The following is a 22,803-nucleotide window of genomic DNA, read 5'->3' as shown; positions in this document are numbered from 1 at the left end:
CTAAATGTTTTAAGAGTCTTTTAAAAAATGTCCACAAACCTTTTGATACATTTCTTCACTTGTTTTAATAATTTGATCATCTTTATTCGTAGGATTCCCTGCACTGTTAACTCTCCACCTGGGCAGTGAGATGGATGCTTCTGCTTATTCAGTGTCAGAGAGCCAGAGGACACACCTTGGGTCCCCTGATGCAGAGACAGAAGGACAGAACCACCGGAAGGACAATCTTATTAGGCTCCAGCCACCACCACTACCACCAACTCCCACCCACAGTAGGAACCATCACTCTCCCAACATTAAAGAAGAGTTCGACACACCGTGGGATAGGTTTTTACGGGACTACATCAAAAACCAAAAGGCCAAAGATGAGATGCTCAGCACAAATGCCTCAGGGCAAGATGCACATGCTCTTAAAGAGGGGCATCGACTCTCTGAAGCACCGAATGACATGGATAGTGACAGTAACGCCAGTTCAGAGGTCGAGACTAGAGGTCAAGAGGTCAAGATCGAAGAGTGCTATGGTAGGAATTCCTCTCAACAAAGGCCAACCACAGGCCGCGCTAGGGCGGACCAATCACATCCTGGATGTGAGTCAGGTGGTCACAAGAGCAGCTCAGTGATTGGATTACAGGAACAGCAGAGAAAGACAGCGGCAGGGCAAATCTCTGGGCGAACGAAACATGGTTGTGGTCATGACGACATGCGCCAGTGCTACGTCCAGTGTGGGAAGAAAGTAAACATGGCGGATATTGTGACAATACAGCAGCAAATTAGAAGACGAGAGCAACACCATTGTGCTCCAACTGATCAGTAAGTCACACACATGCTGTGAATCCTGTCCACAATTATTGTGTTCAATAATTCACCATAGGGTGCCAGGTGTCAAGTATGCAAATGGTGGTCATTGAATTGATATGGTGAATAATACTGCCAGTTGCATGACTAATAAGTCGATTTGTAATAGCTCAGTAACACATTTCAACAGTAGCTAAACAGTTGGTAATTGAAAGGCAGAACTATAAGCACATCTAATACGTAGATTAATGTCATGTATGATATCGCAGCAAGCTAGCTTGAAAGGGAGCTGCCAGTCAAGCGTGCAAAGTCCACAACCATACAGCCCTCGGAACTGTCTGACCAGGAAGTTAAGCCTAACAAGAAGCTTATTTCCATAGTTTATTTTGTGTTAACATTTTTCCTGGACACAAAATACAATTGGAACCATTTAATGTCTACTTTCCAGACCCTTTAATTACAACAAATGCAATCAGTAATCCATAGATTATTGCATTTGCAGGACGTGTCCTGTCAGTCTAGATGGGAGTTCAGTGAACTGTTTGTCTGTCATTTCTAATCGACCCTGCGTTGTTTGTGCCTCCAGTGTTTCTAGCCGCAGGTCCTCTTCAGCTCATGTAACCATGTATGAACCAGAATGCACTGAGTCCCCCGGATCTGGCTGTGGTTCTCCATCCCTGAAAAGCCCACAGTGGGGTCCAGAGATGGTGGCAGTGAATCTGGAGGAAGAAGATGTAGAGGAGTATGGTGTGATGGTAAAAGAAGAGGATGGAGGAGACCAAATGAGAGAGGAGGGAGTGATGGTGAATCAAGAGGACAGAGGAAGAGTGGAGATGAAAGACAGTGAGATGGATGGTAAGTCTTTGTTATTGGTGAGTGTAATTGCACTGTTGTAAAATCAGTGCTACCAGTGTATGGAAGCATATAGTGGACTGAATTCAAATATTAATGCAATTTGAGATTGTAATTGCATGTTCCACTTTTGCACGCATTCTTTCGGTCAATATTCAAAATCAAATGCAATCATATGATTTGATTTGAATGAGCTGGTATGCAAGTTCATTCTGAAAAAAGTTCATTCTGAACTGAAAATTACTATGCAATCCCACAATAGCATTTTCCACTTTTTCCTGCATTACTTGAGTCAATATGACAATTGTAATGCAATAATGTGATCAGCGTTTGCATTTCCATGTTCTAGTAAACACATCCGCTTCGTAGCTGACAACATTCAAATATTGACCATTTCATGCAATAATGGTATTGCATGAAACACACACGCTTATAGGCTAATATATTAGAATATATTATTCGAATGATCCCATTCTCATATTCTACCGGCCTGTCAGTCATTCTCTAATGCTCATGACAGAATAGAACTAATAATTGAAAATGTAGCTGAATTCTCTGCGATCATGAATAATGATAATCAGACTACATGCACAATCACTTCACTTCTACTAATACGGCAGGTTAGCTTCCGGTCCAGCGCTGTTCCCCACCAGCTGTTTACAGGAGCTCCGCAAAGTGTTACGGACAAGCTTTTTCACAGCGGACAGTCAACCAGCTGTTTTCAGTAGCATGTATGCTGTCAAATTAAATTATTATTATTATTTGCATTAGCTCTCGACTTTGGAAGTACAGAATGCCTGAGAGCCTTATATTGCATTATATTTTGAATGGTCATCTGGTGCCTGAATATTACATTTACATTTACATTTTTGGCATTTAGCAGACGCCTTATTCCAAAGCGACTTACAATCAATACATTTGAATACTAAGCATGTGAATCAGCAGTCCACCATTCGTTGCAGGAAGAGTACTCTAGCTCGGGCCCGGGGCCACTGATAGTAGGAAAAAACCTTCTCCCTATTATCGCCTTCTACTAATTATTTATTTATTATTATTTTTATTTTTATTTATTACTGGAGAAACTGAGAAACAATACAAGGGGGGCAATAGAAGTTCTTAGGGACACAGTATAGGGGAAAGCGGGTGTCTTTAGGAGACGTAGTGGTGAGGGTCAGAAGATGTCTCAGGAGGAGCAGTTAAGATGTAACCTGAAGAGATGGGTCTTCAGTCTACGACGGAAGATGGGTAGTGACTTTGCCGTTCTGACAGCCGTGGGGAGCTCATTCCACCAGCGGGGAGCCAGTGTTGTGAAGAGACGTGATCGGGCAGCCCGACTGCTGTGTAGCGGAGGTGGGGCCAGTCGGCCAGCCGAGGTGGAGGAGCGGAGTGAGCGGGCAGGGGTTTGGGGGGTTACCATTTCCTTCAGGTAGGCAGGGGCTGTCCCTTTAGCTGCCTGGTATGCAAGCACCAGGGTCTTGAATCTGATGCGAGCTGCTATCGGGAGCCAGTGCAGGGTGCGAAGGAGAGGGGTGACATGCGAGTATTTGGGGAGGTTGAATACATTCTGGATGAGCTGCAGAGGTCTAATGGCTGAAGCGGGGAGCCCAGCCAGGAGTACATTGCAGTAATCCAGGCGGGAGATGACCAGTGCCTGGGTCAAGAGTTGCGCTGCCTCTCTGGTAAGGAATGGTCGTATCCTTCTGATGTTGTAGAGGAATAATCTGCAGGAGCGAGCCGTTGCTGCAATGTTCTCCGCACAGGAAAGTCGGTTATCCAGGATCACTCCAAGGTTCTTGGCTGTCAGGGAGGGGGTTACAGTAGAGTTCTCCACTGTGATGGAGAAGTCTTGGAGAGGGCAGGCTTTCCCGGGAATGAAGAGGAGCTCGGTCTTGTTAAGATTGAGCTTGAGATGGTGGTCAGCCATCCAAGTTGAAATGTCAGCGAGACATGCTGAGATACGGGTTGCCACGTGTACATCAGACGGGGGGAAGGACAGGAAGAGTTGAGTGTCGTCTGCGTAGCTGTGGTAGGAGAGCCCATGTGAAGAGATTACCGAGCCAAGAGACTTGGTGTAGAAGGAGAAGAGTAGGGGCCCTAGGACGGAACCCTGGGGTACTCCAGTGGAGAGGGTTCGTGGAGAAGATAGCGATTCTCTCCAGGTCACCTGGTAGGAGCGGCCCGCCAGGTAAGAAGAAAACCAGGAGTGTGCGGTGCCAGAGATGCCCAGGTCTGAGAGGATGGAGAGAAGGATCTGGTGATTGACTGTGTCGAAGGCAGCAGACAGGTCAAGGAGAATGAGAACAGAGGAGAGGGAGGAAGCTTGGGCAGAGTGGAGGGCTTCCGTGACAGCAAGGAGCGCAGTCTCAGTGGAATGCCCAGCCTTGAAGCCGGATTGGTGGGGTCTAAGTGATCCATCTTCCGGAGATAGTCAGTCAGTTGTTTAGATGCCGCGCGTTCAAGGGTTTTGGAAGGGAAGGAGAGAAGGGATACAGGTCTGTAATTGTGGACAGATGATGGGTCAAGGGTAGGTTTCTTGAGGAGAGGCTTGACTCTGGCTATTTTGAAGGCCGCTGGGACAGATCCAGTGGATAGGGAGGAGTTGATTAGGGTGGTAAGGTAAGGAAGGATGTCGGCGGAAATGGATTGGAGAAGGGGGGAGGGGATGGGGTCAAGAGGGCATGTGGTTGCCCGCTTTGATGTGATAAGTGTGAGAATCTCATCGGGGGAGAGGGGGGAAAAAGATGACAATCCAGAGATCGAGTGTCGAGGGGAGAGTTTGGAAGGGGTGTTAGCATTGTTAGTGGGAACAGTGTTAGCATTGTTAGTGGGAGGAGGGAGCGGTGGGGGGAAAAAGGTGCTGCTGATGTCGTCCACCTTTTTTTCAAAGTAGGTGACAAAGTCATCGGCGGACAGGGAGGAAGGAGGAAGGGGAGCAGGTGGATTAAGGAGTGAAGAGAAAGTGGAGAACAGTTTTCTAGGATTAGAGGCAGAAGAATGTATTTTTGAATGATAGTAGGATGTTTTAGCAGCTGATGCCGAGGAGGCGTAGTTGGCAAGGAGAGAGTGATAGAGGTTAAGGTCATCAGAAAGGCCAGTTTTTCTCCATTTCCTCTCAGCTGCTCTGAGCTCTAGTCTACAAGCATGTAGCGTTTCAGAGAGCCAGGGAGCTCGAGGAGAGGATCGAGCTGGCTTCAAGGTTAGTGGACAGAGGGTGTCGAAGGATGAGGTGAGAGCGGACAGGAGGGTTGAGGATGCCGCATCAGTGGATAGAAGGGAGAAGGATTCGACAGAGGGTAGGGAGGATAGGACAGAAGAAGGGCCAATCCCGATTCTCTTTTCTACCCCTATGGCTCGTTTTCGAGTGTCACTCGATTCGAAGGCAAGGCCTTCGAATACGTCACAAGCCCTACCCCTTGAAATCAAAGCCCTATGAATTGGGACAACCCTTCACGGCGCCTACGTCATCACGCGGTACGGTTGACGCGTTGTGTTGCCGGCGAATTCTCACATCTCGCAATGCCTTCTTCAGCTGTGTTTATTTCTGTTGCGTGTGCTATAAGCATCTATTTTCGTTTGTTATCAACACACTGTAGTGTTTAGACGTTCCTTTTTTAGTGTCTTCCGTCAGCGATGTCTTTTTTGTGGACATCGCAATAATGACAATGAATTTAATGACAATGAATGACTCCAACCAAAACAACCAGTCCATCAATAGTCATAAAGCGTTGTCCAAAAATCACGTTACCAAGCGCCTTTCTCAGAACAATTCGTCGTCTAGAATCCAAAAATCAATCCATCATAGTGGTGGTCAAAAACGTAGAAAGAGGATCTCTTGGGGACGCGGCCACATTTGCCTGTGAAGGAGAGATGACAAATAAGCGGAAACATTTCTCAGTAGAGTCGAACGGTGATATATCATCATCCTTTACGCGTATCCTTAACTGTAGTTACATTTCGCGTGTCATATGCCATTAGACATGGAAATATGTCAATGCGCGGCTGTCATGCACAAATCAGCTTGTAACGTTAGACACACAGCACACAGCACATCGGCATAATAACGTTTTGTTGTTGTTGTGCTTGTTATAAAGAAAAGGTCTATAATGCATTGAAATGACATTAGTACAACAGACATTAGACATCAGACATGGAAATATGTCAATGCGCGGCTGTCATGCACAAATCAGCTTGTAACGTTAGACACACAGCACATCGGCATGATAACGTTTTGTTGTTGTTGTGCTTGTTATAAAGAAAAGGTCTATAATGCATTGAAATGAATGATACAACCCATTAATAATATTACATAATAACAACTGCTCGGATTAGATTGCGGGTGGAAATAGGTCAAAATGCGCATCATGTACAAGTCAGCCGAACGTTTGATAGATAACTTTACATATGTGTACCATCATCCGCTGTCAAACGCCACAGGTAATAATTGATTTATGACTGTACATCTCTGAAATGCTCGACTGTCATGCAGCGTTGCGTTACTGTAACGTTAGACACAGCACCGACATAAAAGCGATTTTTGGGTTATGCGTGTTATAAATAAAAGGTCTATAATGCATTGTAATGAAATTAAACTAAGACAATAAGATGGTTATCATAATTTTTCAAATCTTTATTAATAAGTAATTACAGAGAATTAAAATGACATTTCCGCATTGAATAGAGCGACATAAGATTTCTGTAGATGATTCGCAATGCATCCTGGTATCAAGGGGTAGCGTACCGTTAGCCCTTCGAAGCTAGTCTGGTCCTGAAATCCCTCGAAACGAAGTAATAGTTAGCCCTCCCCCTTACCCCTAGCCCTCGACGAAATATGAATTGAGACAGCCCTCGCCCTAAACGTGAACGCGCAAATCGAGCCATAGGGGTGAAAACGAAGGGCTAGGGGTGAATTGGGATTGGGCCGAAGAGAGGGTGATGGGGGACAGGGTACGAAGGTTACGACGAGAGGGTCTTAAGTGGTTAGAGGCTGAGAGGGAAGAGGAAGTTTTGAGGGGAAGGGAGAAGGATATAAAGTGGTGATCAGAAACTGGAAGAGGGGTAACGGTAAGGTTGGAAGTGTGGGAAGATCTGGTGAAGACAAGGTCGAGCTGATTGCCTGCCTTATGAGTCGGAGGAGAGGGGGACAGGGTAAGGCCGAAGGAGAGGAGAAGGTCAAGTACTCCAGATGAGAGAAGCTTCTCAGATTGGAAATTGAAGTCACCTAATAGTACGAGCGGAGTGCCATCATCAGGGAAGGAGCTGAGAAGGCCATCCATCTCGCCTAGGAAGTCACAGAGCTGGCCTGGGGGGCGATAGATGACGACAATGTGGAGTTTGACCGGGGAGGAGATAAAAGCAGCATGAAATTCAAAAATAGGATGTAGACAAGTGTGCCAGGGGAAGGACAGTGTGTGACCACTTGGGCGAGATGAGGAGTCCTGTGCCTCCCCCTCGACCAGAGGGTCTAGGGCAGGGGTGCCCAATACGTCGATCGCGATCGACCGGTCGATCGCAAAGGTAGTATGGGTAGATCGCATGGCATTGAAAAAAAAAAAAAAAAAAAAAACGAAAACGAAAAAAAAAGTTCGCCTATCATCCATCCTCACTATGGCTTTTGCCACTTGATTGACGTACAGGTAAGCCAGTCTGAGATCTGATCTTTTCACCTACACCTAACACACGGTTCACCACGCATGCGCAGTCAACAGCACCAACTACAAAATACAAAATACCGGCGAGACTAATTACCTAGTTAGCCTTCCAATTTCTACTATTTACTATATAATACTAAATAAAGGCTATACAAATGAGTGGGGAAGCTGGACCAAGTAAGAAACCAATAACGTATAACTTCCATCCAGAATGGGAGGAGGACTTTTTTACACGATGTGATATTGGAAATGCGTCTGTCTGATCAGCAAATCTACGATGGCTATTTCGAAGAAGGGAAATGTGGCAAAAGAGCGAAAACGTACGGCTGAAACGCGTCAGTCACGTTCTTGTTAAACACAAGAAGTCATTCAAAGACGGCGAAATTGTGAAAAAAGTTTCTCGAGGCTGCAGATTGCCTTTTCGATGACAGATCCACAGTGGCTGATGACACCTTGCAACCAGCTCCTACAGCCCTGACTATTAGAAACTAGCTGCCTCCTCCCAGTGCCAGGTCTCCCACTAAGGTAGAGAAATGCATTTATTTCCTCCTTTCAAACTAGGGAACTACCTGTTTTGTATCTGGTTTACCTTTCTGTTTGTTGGATCAGTAGTTGGCTATGGTACTGCAGACTGGCTGTCAGTGTGTGAGTGAGAGAAAGTGAGTGTGTGTGTGTGTGTGTGTGTGTGTGTGTGTGTGTGTAAAGGGCTCTGCACACAGCGTGCGATTTCTGTTGCGCATCAACGTTCCATTTTGAAGTTTGAATGGAAGTCTATGAGAACATACAACAGAAATTGCATCGCACGCTGTGTGCATTGGGATGCGATGTTTTATGATTTTCTCATAGACTTCCATTCAAACTTCAAAATGGAACGTTGACGCGCAACAGAAATCGCACGCTGTGTGCAGAGCCCTTAAGAGAGTGAGAGAGAGAGGGGGAGAGAGAGGGAGGGTTTGTGCTATGGCTCCCTATGCAGACTGGCAAATGTGTGTGTGTGTGTGTGTGTGTGTGTGTGTGTGTGTGTGTGTGTGTGTGTGTGTGTGTGTGTGTTTGTGTAGTACGTGCATGTACGTTTGCGATGTTGAAACTAGACTGGTAGATCTTGGCAGACTGGCTACTTGAAAAGTAGCTCTTGGTTCCAAAAAGTGTGAGCACCCCTGGTCTAGGGGAATGAGAAAAGGAGTAGGCGGCAGAGAGGGCTGCCGGTGTAGCTGTGTTTTCTGGTGTGATCCAGGTTTCAGTGAGAGCAAGGAAAAGGAAATTGGAGGGCCATAAGAGATGCATAAGCTGAGATAGCGTCAGCTTTCCGGACCGCCGACTGGCAATTCCAGAGACCGCCTGCGGCGATAAAGTCATGGTCAGTAGAAAGAGGTGGGTAGATGAGATTGGAAGGTTTGCGAGGGGGGGTGTAGCATCTAGGTGTCCTCCTGAGTGTCAGAAGAACAGGGATAGGGAGAAAGCACATTGTGACAAAAGTCTGTAGAGGGGAAGAGGGCTAAGGAACCAACAGAACTAGGAGTAGCTAAGCGCACTCAGTAGACCGGAGTGACTAGAGAAGACAGCAGTAACACTACAAACAACTGGAAGAGAAGGTACTTAGTACCCTGGCTTCTATATTTTATATTGTGCCTTTACATAAATAATGACATTTCCACCATAAATTGATGCAGAAAAGGCAGAAAATGGTGCATATCAATTCACCAGAATGCAAGAAATTAAGTGTTTGACGCTCGTGTGAGGACCCCCAGACAGCCCCGCTTCATGGGTCCCCCCGATGTCAAATGCCTGTGGTACCACCTCCGCCTCATTTTGAGCCAGGAAAAACCCAGTAAACGTACCGTAGCAACAAACAAAGCTAGCGTAGCTAACAAACAAAAGCTTTGGCTAGCTAAGTGCACACTGAACATAGTGGTTTCAGCTCACACTCACAAAGCTAGGTATTTAGTAGGGGTGTAACGGTACACATATTTGTACTGAAATTGGACTAAGTCGTTCAGTTCGGTACGCGTGTGTACTGAATGAATGCAGCTTAACCATTTGAGCCATTTATAGCAGCGATACTCAACCCGCGGCTCGCGAGCCGCATGCGGCTCCTTTAAGACGAGTTGCGGCTCTTTTAAGTCCCACTTAAAAAAAAAAAAAAAAAAAACAAAAAAAAAAAACATTGTCAGCAGAATTCATCAACATTTCATTATCACTCACAAGTCACACATCAGTCTATTAAGCCGCGCCCCCCATCCCTCTGAACAACCAATCACAAATTATTTCAGGTTTCGCGCTCTGATTGCAGGTGCACGAGATAATTGCTCCGTCACACTGGGAAGAGCTTACAGCACTATGCAACAATGGCGAAGGAATATAGGAAACGAAAATATGAAGAGGAATATCGAACATTTAAAGAGGACTGGGAACTCGAGTTTTTCTTCGTCTCCACCGGTTCGGGAAAATGCATCTGCCTGCTTTGTGACGACATCATTTCACAATTTAAAAGGTCCAATTTCCAGCGCCATCACGACACAAAACACCCGAAGTTCAGTACCGACTTTCCGAAAGGCGGAGAGCTGAGGGCGGAAAAGCTGGCGAGACTCAAACAGAACCGAACTGCTCAAAAAAACGTATTCCACACTAATACGAGTGAAAGAGCGACAGAGACATCCTACAAAATCACACATGAACTGATGAAAAAGATGAAGCCATATACTGACGGAGAAATGGTGAAGGATTGCATACTGCTGGCTTTTTCAACGTTGTATCCTGAGAAAAAAGACCTGGAACGAGAGGCCAAAAAAATTCAACTGTCGGATTCTACTGTAGCTAGGAGGGCATCAGACATTTCAGAGAACATTGCACATACTCTTAAGGACAAACTGTCATCCGCTGAGTTTGTCAGCCTTGCAATGGACGAAAGCTTGGATATCAATGACACGCCACAATTACTCATCTTTATCCGAGCGATCAACAGTAAGTTTGACATTACAGAAGAACTGCTTGACATGGTTTCACTGGAAAATGGAACAACAGGCATTGAAATAAAAAACGCAGTGCTGGAAACATTAGAAAAGTTTAACATTGGACCAGAAAAAATCGCAGCATTCACAACAGATGGTGCACCGGCGATGCTAGGTAAGAGGAACGGAGCCGTGGCTTTGCTGAAAGAAACGCTGAAAAACGGCGGGGTTGCTGCTGAGGGTATTTTCTCATACCGTTGTATTGTGCATCAACAAGCCTTGTTTGCTAAGTTCAAATGTCTGAATGAAGTGATGGCAAATGTAATCGAAGTGGTTAATTATATCAGGGCCCGTGCAAGAAACCACTTAAATTTTAAACTGCTGTGTGAGGAGTTTGACACTCACTATGGAGATTTGGTGTTACACACCGAGATCAGATGGCTGTCTAAAGGACGTATGCTTGCACATTTCATGGACCTGCTTGAACCCCTGAAATCCTTCATTGTCGGCCACCTTCCTTTTTGGATGATAAAGAGTGGGGGCTGTCTGTTGCATTCCTGTGTGACATTACGCAGCACTTGAACGAACTTAATCTCAAGATGCAGGGAACAAAACAAGACCGTGTATGAGCTCTACACGGCTGTCAGAGTATTTTCTGACAAACTGGATGTACTCGAACAAAGTGTCCGTGGTTCTGATTACCGTTTCTTCCCCACCGTGCAGAAAGTGATGGCGACGCATGCAGACGCTCTCCCGTCCTGTCAATCACAATTCTGTGACGTGCTAACTGAGCTCAAGCAAAACTACACATCAAGATTCCACGACTTCAAGGATCATAGCAATATTTTTCTACTTGTGAAAAACCCATTCCTGATTGAGGTCAATGAAATGAAGCAAATAAGCGACCAGCTCGGACTTGTGCAGCTTCAAATGGAGTTCGTGGAGTTACAGAGCTCAGATGAACTTCAGCGTCAGTTTCGGATTACAGATGTCGTGGACTTTTGGAAACTGGTGGGGCATCTACCAAATATCTCCAGACTGGCAAGACGCATCATCTCAATGTTTCCGTCCACATACCGGTGTGAAGCAGCATTCTCTGCGCTCTCAAAAATAAAATGTCGCAACCGAAACAGATTGAGTCTGCAGCACACAACAGAGGCCCTTCGGATCGCCGTTTCCAGCGCAGAGCCCGACTTCAAATCACTTGTGCGGCAGAAGGAGTGTCAGAAATCACATTGAGTGTGAAGTAAGTACAACATTACTCTTCTGACAACCCCTGCTGTCTATAATCTGCTCTTATATTGACTGTGATTATCAGTAAACATGCTGTCTATTATCTGTTATGGGCAGTGATGATCAGTAAACATGCGGTCTGTTATCTGTTGTTATGGGCAGTGATGATCAGCAATGTGTGTTTTGTGGATGCAGTGAAAATAATAAATCACAGTTATTGCACTGTACATTATGCTTTTCATTCCTTAGTAACATATTTGTTATATATCCGAACCTATTCTTGTTTATTTTCTCAGTCGTTTTATTATTTTTACCGTTGTTTGTTTTCTCTCCTCCACCAGTCCATTCCATCATCCCTGGACAGCCTGCCTGCCCTGCCTACCCTCCTGCCTGCCTGCCCTGCCTACCCTCCTGCCTGCCTGCCCTGCCTACCCTCCTGCCTGCCTAACGACTACTCCTCCTGCCTAAGCCCCTGCCTGCCTAACGACTACTCCTCCTGCCTAAGCCCCTGCCTGCCGACTACTCCCCCTGCCTGACCCCCGCTTGCCCTACGCCTACGACCATTCTCTGCCTAACCCCTTTAATAAATATCCTTTGTTATTACCCTAGTCTCTGTGTCCGTCTGTTCTAGGGTGCTGCCACATTTGACCGCTTGATTCAGGCCTAACAATATTACTATTATCCATATTCTCAAATGCATAATGGTTTCAGGGAGGAAAGGAGTGTTTTTGGATTGTGGCTCAAAAAATCGTCAATGTGGCTCCTGATTAGGACAAGGTTGAGTACCACTGATTTATAGCATTAGTTCTGAGAATCTCTTTCATATTCAAGCAAAATTGATATTGTAACTAAATCCAATCGGAATCGAATCGTTTTGGGAAATCAGTGGCGATACCCAGCCCTAATTCAAATACGCATATTTTTCCAACTTTTTTCCGATTTCAATGTCTGACACATCATTTAAACAATTACAATCTGTCCTTTCAGAATATGTAAACAACTTTGGCTACTGGTTCCCCAAAATACCAGCAGCTGTCACACATGTTAAAACATCAACATGTCCAAGGTCCCACCCACACCAAAGGCCACACACTGGACTTGGTGTGCTTCACTGGACCTCCTCCCCCCGACCTACAGTGCCTGGACCTGGCTGTTTCTGACCACCATGCCGTCCTCATCCACCCTCTGCCCCTACATGGTGGATATTATTAATACCTCCCTGCTATCTGGCATAGGCCCCACCAGCTTCAAAACTGCCTCAGTCACCCCCATCCTCAAGAAACCTGATCTGGACCCTGATGACCTCCACAACCACCGGCCGATCTCCAACCTTCCCTTCCTGAGTAAAACCCTGGATAGAGCAGCCACCGGCCAAATCCATCAGTATATGTCCAACCATGAGCTCTAGAGCCCCTACAATCCGGCTTCAGATCTCACCACAGCACGGAAACCGCCCTCATTAAAATCACCAATGATCTCCTCATTGCTGCTGACTCGGGCCGTTTCAGTATCCTCATCCTCCTGGACCTCTCTGCTGCCTTCGACACTGTCTCCCACACCATCCTCCTCAACCACCTCTCCACCCACCTGGGTGTCACTGGTACAGCCCTCTCCTGGTTCACATCATACCTCTCCAACAGGGAACAGTTTGTCTCCATCCACGGCTCAAGCTCCCCCCCAGCCCCAGTCAACCAAGGCGTCCCCCAAGGCTCTGTACTCGGTCCCCTCCTCTTCACCATTTACATGCTCCCCCTCGGCCAGATCCTCCGTCGTCACGGCCTTAACTACCACTGCTACACCGACGATACCCAAATCTACCTCAGCTCCACCCCATCCTCTCCGCTCCTCCCCCAGTCCCTCATCAACTGCCTGCTGGAAATAAAAACCTGGATGACATCTAACCTCCTCAAACTACTACTACAAACTAACCTCCTCAAACTACTACTAACACCAAGAAAACAGAGCTCATGGTTGTGGCACCCAAGGCGCTGCTCCGGAAGGTTGGGGACTTCGATGGCTGCTCCATCTCCCCATCCTCCGAAGTCCATAACCTGGGCGTCATCCTGGACTCCACCCTCTCCTTCCAGTCCCACATAAAATCCATCACCAAATCCGCCTTCTTCCACCTCAGAAACATCTCCAGACTACGACCTTCCCTCACTGACTCCGTTGCCGAAACCCTCATTCACGCCTTCGTCACCTCCCGTCTGGACTATTGTAATGGAGTCCTGTTCAGGGTTCCCAACAAAGCCGTGGACAGGCTCCAGTACGTGCAGAACTCAGCTGGCAGGGTCCTCACCCACACCAAGCCCTGGCAGCACATCACCTCCACCCTCATTCACCTCCACTGGCTCCCGGTCAAGTCCCGCATCACTTACAAAATCCTCCTCCTCCCCTACAAATCCCTCCACGCCTGCGCCCCCAGTACCTAACTGACCTCCTCCCCCAACACACCCCTTCCCGGAACCTGCGGTCAGCAGACATGGGCCTGCTGTCCACCCCCCGCACCAACCTACGGACCTTTGGGGACAGAGCCTTCAGCGTGGCTGCACCTACCCTCTGGAACTCCCTCCCCACAGTGATCCGCAATGCCCCCACAATGGACTCCTTCAAATTAGCCCTCAAAACACATCTGTTCTCCAAGGCCTTTGGCCTCTAGTCAATGTTTCAGTTTTGCTTTGTTTGTTTTCTGTTTTGTCTGTCTGATCATTCCCTTGAATTGTAAAGCGTCCTTGGGTTTTTTGAAAGGCGCTATATACATTTTTAGTAATAATAATTAATAAAGTTATTATTATTATTATCTTTCGACGCAACATGGGCTAAAATTACACGAATGCCTTGTTGCCACGCTGGCACAAATATACTGTGCTAATAATGTTAGCACCACGCAGGCAGGCGTAGCATATTTATTTATTTTTATTCATTTAATATTTATTTAACCAGAAGGTCCCTTGCGATTAAAATAATTTTTTCAAGGCAGACCTGGCCAACAGCACACCAGTTCAAGTACAAGTTTACACAATTGGAGAATAAAACATAATAAAAACAGACAAGGGACGAGAGATAAATGATAGAAAATCCATTTTAGGAATAGCAACTGTCTACTAGCACTCTACTGCCACACAATTAATCAGAGCTTTGAACTCCCCCAGGGAGACGATTATTAACACTACAACAGCCATGGGTGGGGTCATTTGACGTAGTAAGTAAAAAAATCATTAAACTCACCTTTTCAGGACCCACCTTTCATGACTTTTCCTAGATGCGTTCTACCACCCAGTATCCTTACATTTTCAAACTCTACCTTGTATGAAGCTATTTCTACAACAGGGTTTACCCAAGTTACATACGCAATAGTCATAGCATATTGTATGTCTATGTACAGACAATTATGAATGAGAGACTGTACAGTAGCTCTCCCAGTTGAGTGTTGCACGCTATAGCTACCGCAGCAAAGTAATAGCAACAACCTACATTTGATTATGTCTGTAATCGTCAACGAATTTCCATGCAACATGGAACAAATAAAATTCAATTTATAATACAGTATATAATCAAGTGTATTTTCGCAGCTTGATAATGTATTTGATAGTGAGTGAGTGAGTGAGTGAGTGAGTGTGATTGTGTGCATGCGTGAGTGTGAGTGTGTGTGTGTCTGACATGGGTTTCAAACGATGCGAACATTTCTCCGGTACCTCCCCGCTCCAACATGACAAGTTGTCAGGTCAACAAGGTTCGGGAAGTAAGCCTGTTCCGCTAGATAGTATAGGTATGTAGATAGTATACAGGGTTTTTCCTGCATAGAGAATTATGAGGCGGCCGCCTCCGTCATATTTCTTGCCGCTTCCAGCTCTCGATAAAATCCTGACGGTCGTATTTTCTACACTCTGTGGATTTCTCGTTGGATTTCTAACTGCAATTGCGGCATTGCTCCGACGTGGTGGCTGGGGCGCTGTTTTGCAAATAAGTTAGCTTTTAGTTTTGCTAGCGAAATAGCTGATAGTTGATGTTGACTGCTCAAGGAGAATACATATTTGAATGTACAGAATGCCTGAGAGCCTTATATTGTATTATATTTTGAATGGTCTTCTGGTGCCTCAATATTGTGTTCTCCTTTACATAAATAATGACATTTCTACCATAAATTGATGCGTCTAAATTCACCAGAATGCCCCGTTTCAGGGGTCCCCCTGATGTCAAACGCCTCTGGTACCACCTCCGCCTTATTTTGATCCAGGAAAAACCCTGGTATAGGTATGTAGATAGTATAGGCATGTAGATAGTATAGGCATGTAGATAGTATAGGTATGTAGATAGTATAGGCAGGCAGGCAGAACGTCGACAACGGTCCACCCACCCAGAATATTTGCATATTCATGACTATTGTTTTTTAATAATGATAATCAACTTCTTCTGCATCATACATGCAGCCACTACCCGTGATAATCTGCGACCTTTATCCTGTATCAGGTCACGATACTTGTACAAGGTGCAGAGGTTTATCTCTCTGAGAGACATACTTCGATAGAGAACACTTGAATCTATATATTTTTATTAATTGTTTATTATCTTGTTAAATGTATCTATTTAATGTATATATTTTTATTTTCTTACTATCCTCTTCTTGCTGTATTTTTTAATGCTGTATGTAAAGCACTTTGAATTGCCCCTGTTGTATCAAATGTGCTATACAAATAAACTTGCCTTGCCTAAACTTATATATTAAAGTTAAACTTGCCTATGTAACCCTGTATATGTTCCTATTCTTACAGACCAGCAGAGCTCCAACCCAGGTTCAGACGGCGAGCCCAGCTCCACCACATCAGGAAACCATAAACAACACAGGAGCTCAAGGCGGAAGAATAGCCATAAAACACACCCACAGACTTACACAGGAGAGAAGACCTACCGTTGCCCACTGTGTGGAAATAGTTTTAGTGAAGCAGGAGACCTGAAGAAGCATCAGAGAATACACACCAGAGAGAAACCATATCAGTGCTCCCAGTGTGGGAAGAGTTTTAGTCAAGCAGAACACCTGAAGATTCATCAGAGAATACACACAGGAGAGAAACCATACCAATGCTCCCAGTGTGGGATGAGTTTTAGTCAAGCAGAACACCTGAAGATTCATCAGAGAATACACACAGGAGAGAAACCATACCAGTGCTCCCAGTGTGGAAAGAGTTTCAGTCGAACAGATTCCCTGAAGGAGCATCAAAGAATACACTCAGGAGAGAAACCATACCAGTGCTCCCAGTGTGGGAAGAGTTTTAGTCAAGCAGGAGCCCTGAAGAGGCACCAGATAATACACACAGGAGAGAAACCATACCAGTGCTCCCAGTGTGGGAAGAGTTTCAGTCGAGCAGGAACCCTAAAGGATCATCAGAGAATACACACAGGAGAGAAACCATACCAGTGCTCCCAGTGTGGGAAGAGTTTCAGTCGAGCAGGAACCCTAAAGGATCATCAGAGAATACACACAGGAGAGAAACCATACCAGTGCTCCCAGTGTGGAAAGAGTTTCAGTCGAGCAGATTCCCTGAAGGAGCATCAAATAATACACTCAGGAGAGAAGCCATACCACTGAGTTTCATTGATGCAGGATACCTGAAGAAGCACCAGAGAATACACACAGGAGAGAAACCATACCACTGCTCCGAGTGTGGGAAGAGTTTCAATCGAGCAGATTCCCTAAAGGGCCATCAGAAAACACACACAGGAAGAGTTTCAAGCAGACAGGAAGCCTAAAAACACGCCAGAGAACACACACAGGAGAGAAACCGTACCAGATTTCAGTCAAGAGTGAAAGGTGGTTTGGTTCTATTTGTAAATATGCTTAACGTAGGTTTTCTATTTTTTTAATAGAATTTATATAGGCTCTTTGTCCATACAAAGCTTTTGCTGTGCATATAGTATGCAACAGTGGATGTCCTACCCATGTGCTTTGATTTTGCTCTGCATTAAGTCCAATTACTGTTCAGGTTCCACAGCTTCTGTTTAATGGAAACTTGCTGTGGATTTGGGTGATTAATGGAAGTCAAGCTGAAGCCTATGTATTTTTCTTTTCGTTCACAATGAATTGTGCTTTTCAAATTCTTAGGGCCAGTTTCACAGACAAGGCTTAAGCCTAATCCTGGACTAAAAAGCATCTTCAATGGAGATTTTACATTTTTTACCACAGAGCAGACCTGCTTGGTGAAGTCATTGTCAAAAATCACTGTGTTGTCTACCCTGAATGAATAGTCATTGAAATGTTGCTTGATTGTTATTAAAATGATCATCTGTAATGAAAAAATACAATAACTTATATTCGAAAAAGATACTTTTCTTTGTGTGGTTTTGTATTCAAATGTATACCCATAATGCATTACCGTTTCATCATTGAATTACTGTAGCTTTTAATACTGTGAATATTAGCTTCAGCATGGACACAATCTGAATGGGCTATCCAAGTGGTTGCATATTTGCAAATACTCCAAATACTGATCCTGTGACTGTAGTTAGGGAGATTTACTTATATTTACATGTTTTATTTTATTTTATTTGATCCAACGCGAGTTGCATTTACAAATAGATACATTTTTCTAAGTAAGTTAATTGTCTATCAATCAGCATTGCAAGACAAAAACATCTCTGCTCGGGCCAGGGTCCATTGGCAGTCATAATGCTGGAGGAAGGAAGATTTGTCTAATGATTACAGTAGAGAAACTGTACAGGGGGGTTTGGGCAGGGTCCGACACTAAGGCTTGTTAGTGCATTTTATGTTCGGACAAGCGAAATTCCTCCTGCAGTTGTCTGACGAATGTAAAAACAAAAAGAAATCAATGTGATGGCAGCTGGTGTTTGGAGCTACAGGCGCAGAATATAAAGTGGTCAAATCGGTCGTCAAACTATTTATGTCCTAAAAGTCAGATTTTCAGTGTACGGCTGACCTATAGGACAGGCAGCATGCTCTTCGTTTACTCTGACTCCACAAAGAAAGTTTCTACCAACGGCGATTTCATAAGGTAAGGGTCTTCTATGTATCTACATAACGCCTTTGTTAGTTAGTTGAAACCAGTGTGTTCGTGTATTTAGACATTTCTTTATTATTTACCCACTAGCAACTAACTGAAACCACAATGTTCAGTCTGGACTAAGCTAGGCAACGCTTTTGTTTGTTAGCTACTCACCAATTTAGTGCAGCTGTTGGTGTTTCCTCCAGGATTTTTTACATTAGTGGCGGGGTAGTGAGTTTTGGCGTGCATTTTTTTCGTGTGCATGAAACGCGCACTGGCGCTAATAAACAAAGATGTAATTTCACCAAAAAGGGGGGGTGGGAGGGAGGGTGGATACATTTTTTTTTTTTTAAATAGAGGTTTAGTCATTAAAGCCGAGCAGATGATTTTATATAGAAGGTGATAAAATACCAAGATATCCTACAGCTGCAGCAGAACATGCGGAACGCGCATACAGCACTGAACATCGGTTACCGTATAATATACATGTGACTGACAGATACGCCCAAGACACTGACACACACAGAAAGGTTAACAGCTCATCGAATATGAAGTACACGAGAGATAATCAGCTCATCGAATATGAAGTACACAAGAGTAGAGTACACATGGAACCGGGAACGCGCATACAGCACTGAACAACATCCATAGAATATAAACTTGTGACTGACAGTCACATACATACATACACGCAATACGTCGACTTGCGTAATGTGCGTCGGTGCGATGCAAATAAACAACATGGCTCCGACCAGTTACGAGCGACGTGTCATTGATTTTCAACAACGCTTAACTCGCGCTTTTATTTTGAAGACGCGAAAAGGAAACCGGAAGTCTATAATATCAGAATGTGCCTCTTGTTGTCTTTCAGAGTCAGAGAACAGATACCAAACTGCCGACATGTTTTCTGTAATTATATTACTTGGCAGTAGGTAGTCATCACTCAATGCTCGTCTCATTTACAGAACAGCATGGGTTGCTTGCACTGTTTGATCGCGTCATAAAAAATTAACGTCTCACATTGGCGAACATTCACACGGAACACGGAATAGAATGAATAGAATGGCCGAACTCCGACTGCTGTAAAGTGGGTGGAGTATGAACTCCGCACATGCGATAGTATGTATACTAGTATACTAGATAGTAGTATAATCATGCGAGCTTTTATCGACCGGAGATCTCCGACACAGTCGTACATCAATGGCGCGGTTAAGGCTTATCCCTCTGAACCTGGCCGATCATTCGGTGCATCCCTACTCTCAAGTATTGTGATAAAAAAAAAAAAACATATACATATTATTCTGGACGATTTTCAACTTCCAATAGACTGGATTATTTCTTCATGTTTAAAAAAGACGTAGAGAGGATTGAAACATGCACAATAGGCACAAGGGATTTATCAGATCATGCTATGCTATCTATAACTATACATTTGGATATAAAGCAAGGAGAAAAAATATGGAGATTAAACAATTCACTTCTTCAAGATAAGATCTTTGTTGAAAAAATCAATAAAGCCATAAAAGAATATGTAGAGATAAATGACAATGGAGATACTAATCCAACTATTATATGGGAGGGCCTTAAAGCGGTACTACGAGGACAGATAATAGCATACTGTGCATTGAAGAAAAGACAAACACAACAAAAACAGAAAATGCTTGAACAACAAATACAACACTTGGAAGACAAATTAAAAAATACAAATGAAATTATAGTAAAAAATGAATAAAAAAAGAAGTATAAGGAGTTGGATAACATTCGTACAGAGGAAGTGGAGAAACTAATGACATACACCAAACAGAAATATTACGATGGAGGCAGGGTTTCCGTTAGAAAAATTTGCCGTCGGACATCGTGTCCGGGAAGAATTCGATTTACCGGACAAACGTGATATATTCCGGTCATCATATTAAAATATAATACATTTTTTTTTTTTCAAAATCATACTTTTTTTTCTCCAAATCTAATATAGCTGTTTGTCGCGGTGATTACTGTTGTGTAGCGGCCTATATATGCCATTTAATGTCTATTTCTCATCCGATACGATTAGATGCGAGCTATATAATAATATAACATGATTTGACGCATGCGCGCTATGCCATGCGTCAAATCCAGCGCTGAACGGGTCCAGCGCTGAACGGGCGCCTCACTGGGAACTGAACAGACAGCATCGATCAATGAACGGACTCCACATTACGTTAACTGAAGTTTGTTAAATTGTTTGGGATTAATGTGAGTTCTCTATTTTCTCTTTCCAGTTTTACCCTTTTTTTAAAATCAATAAAACAACGTCATTTCTATAACCAGGTCTCGCTGTTTGGGAAGGCATTTCGTTTAGCTCGGGAGTATGACAATGGGGAGAACATAACTGTTTATTGAGAAACAATTGATAGGCAGTCTGGGATACGTATATAAAGAAATACCACAATGTCTAGATGTATAACATTTTATTGAACAGTAACAGTGCAAGCATGTAGGCTTCTGGCGTGACACGGCTAGCCTAATTTCCGTTCATATGCCTTTTATCAGATAAAATAAAATAGAATAAAACTCTTTGAAAATAAATAGGCTTTAAATTAACTTGCAATGCGTATGTATAGGCTAATTTCCGTTCGATGTTACAGCCTAGGCCTATCGCCTATGCCTTTTCTCAGATATATAGGGGATAGCCTTAAATAAAATAGCCTAGAGTAAAAACTCTGAAAATAACAATGGCTGCTCATATAATTCAGCTAGTACTTATTAGGCCTACGTCGCTTTTTGGCAGCATTGAAGCGTGCAGCTGCGGACTTGAAATCAAAGCTGCAAAGTGTCTCTCCGCAACTTGCAATGCGCATTAGCCGTGTGACCTTGCCCTCCCCAAGGCGACTTCGGTCCGCAGTTTTAATTCGGTTCTGCAGAGAGAATCCTCTCTCTGCAGGCACACTGGAGACGGGAATCAAGCAGGCTATCTTGGCCAGTGTGGCCCACTCTGGGTAAATTTCGCTGAAGTCTCGGATGAGGACTTCGCAGGCTGTTGAGAAACGCAAGCCCCCATAACCACGAAGCGCTGTCATGACACCGATGGCATCTCGTTGCACGTTTGTGGCATCGATGACCGGGGCTGTGGCTGGTGCTGAGTCATCATCGCTGGTCATTTCTTGGCCAAAATGACCAATGATGGTCTGGATGGCCGGTTTAGCATATTCTTCAAGCGCTGAGGGGACGGAATGAGTGATAATGAATCAGTGATGGCCTATTTTTTTTTATGACAAAATGACATCAACAGCCAGATTAACTGAAAAGTAGGAAGGTTTAAATGTTATCCTGTTGTTTTCATCATTGTTGTTATTATAGCCTAATAATTATTATTGTTATTATGATGATGATAATTATTATTAGCCTATGATGGGCGGCGGCCATAGTCTACATTTCGCAATTTAGACAAGCATTTTAGGTTATTCAAAAAGGATAGGCCTAAGAATTATACTATGCATTTTGCAACCAACTTAATTAAACAGGCTAGCTTCTACTTACCATCCTGCGTCTGTGGGTATTGGGAGGGGTTCAGAAGGATGTCGAAGCTGTTCAGTACATCTAGGGAATCTTCGGGGAATCGCTCGTGTAGTGCATCTACTAGATGCTGGTCTGGATGTAGCGTGCTCGGGCATTTTTAAACGCCTGAACGGACCGGTCACCTACATGTGTCACTCTGACATCATTGTACAGGCCGTCTTGGCAGTCCGCCTGGAACTTCACTTCTTCTGGGCCTGGGGCATCTCGTAGCTGTGTTAGTGCCGCTACGGATGCGTGAACCATTGGTCGGATCATGGCCAGATTGACGTCGTCTTTCTTTACATTATTAATGTAATCGCTCGCTATGGTGCACTTTGAGCTGCAACGTTTGCGTATTACTATGGTGGACGGGTTGGCAGGGTTGCCAGATAGGCATGGGTTACCGCCGAATGGGCTACTGTGTTTAAGCGGTAATAGACTGGTTAAGCTGTAATCCCATTTGGCATCAATCCCATGTGGCACCTGTGCGCTGTTTCGCATAGGCCGGCCTACACATTAGGAGTCATCATCATGCCGGTGTCAAATCATATCATAATAAAAGAAATACATAGCCTATATATTCGTCTTTTTTAAAATAGAAGGAATCAGAATGTGAACTTTAGCGAATTGTATTCAAAGGGAATTATTTTCACCGGACAATATGTCCGGACATATTATGTCCGACGACTTTTCAATTTGTCGGACTTCAAAAAAATTTACCGGACAAAGTCCGGCAATTACCGGTTAACGGAAACCCAGGATGGAGGACCTAAGTCTTTAAAACTCCTAGCA

Source organism: Nansenia antarctica, assembly GCF_963989245.1.
Source record: "Nansenia antarctica genome assembly, chromosome: 6".
Lineage (NCBI taxonomy): Eukaryota > Metazoa > Chordata > Actinopteri > Argentiniformes > Microstomatidae > Nansenia > Nansenia antarctica.
The sequence above is the reverse complement of the archived record's forward strand: the minus strand, read 5'-3'. Positions refer to the sequence as shown.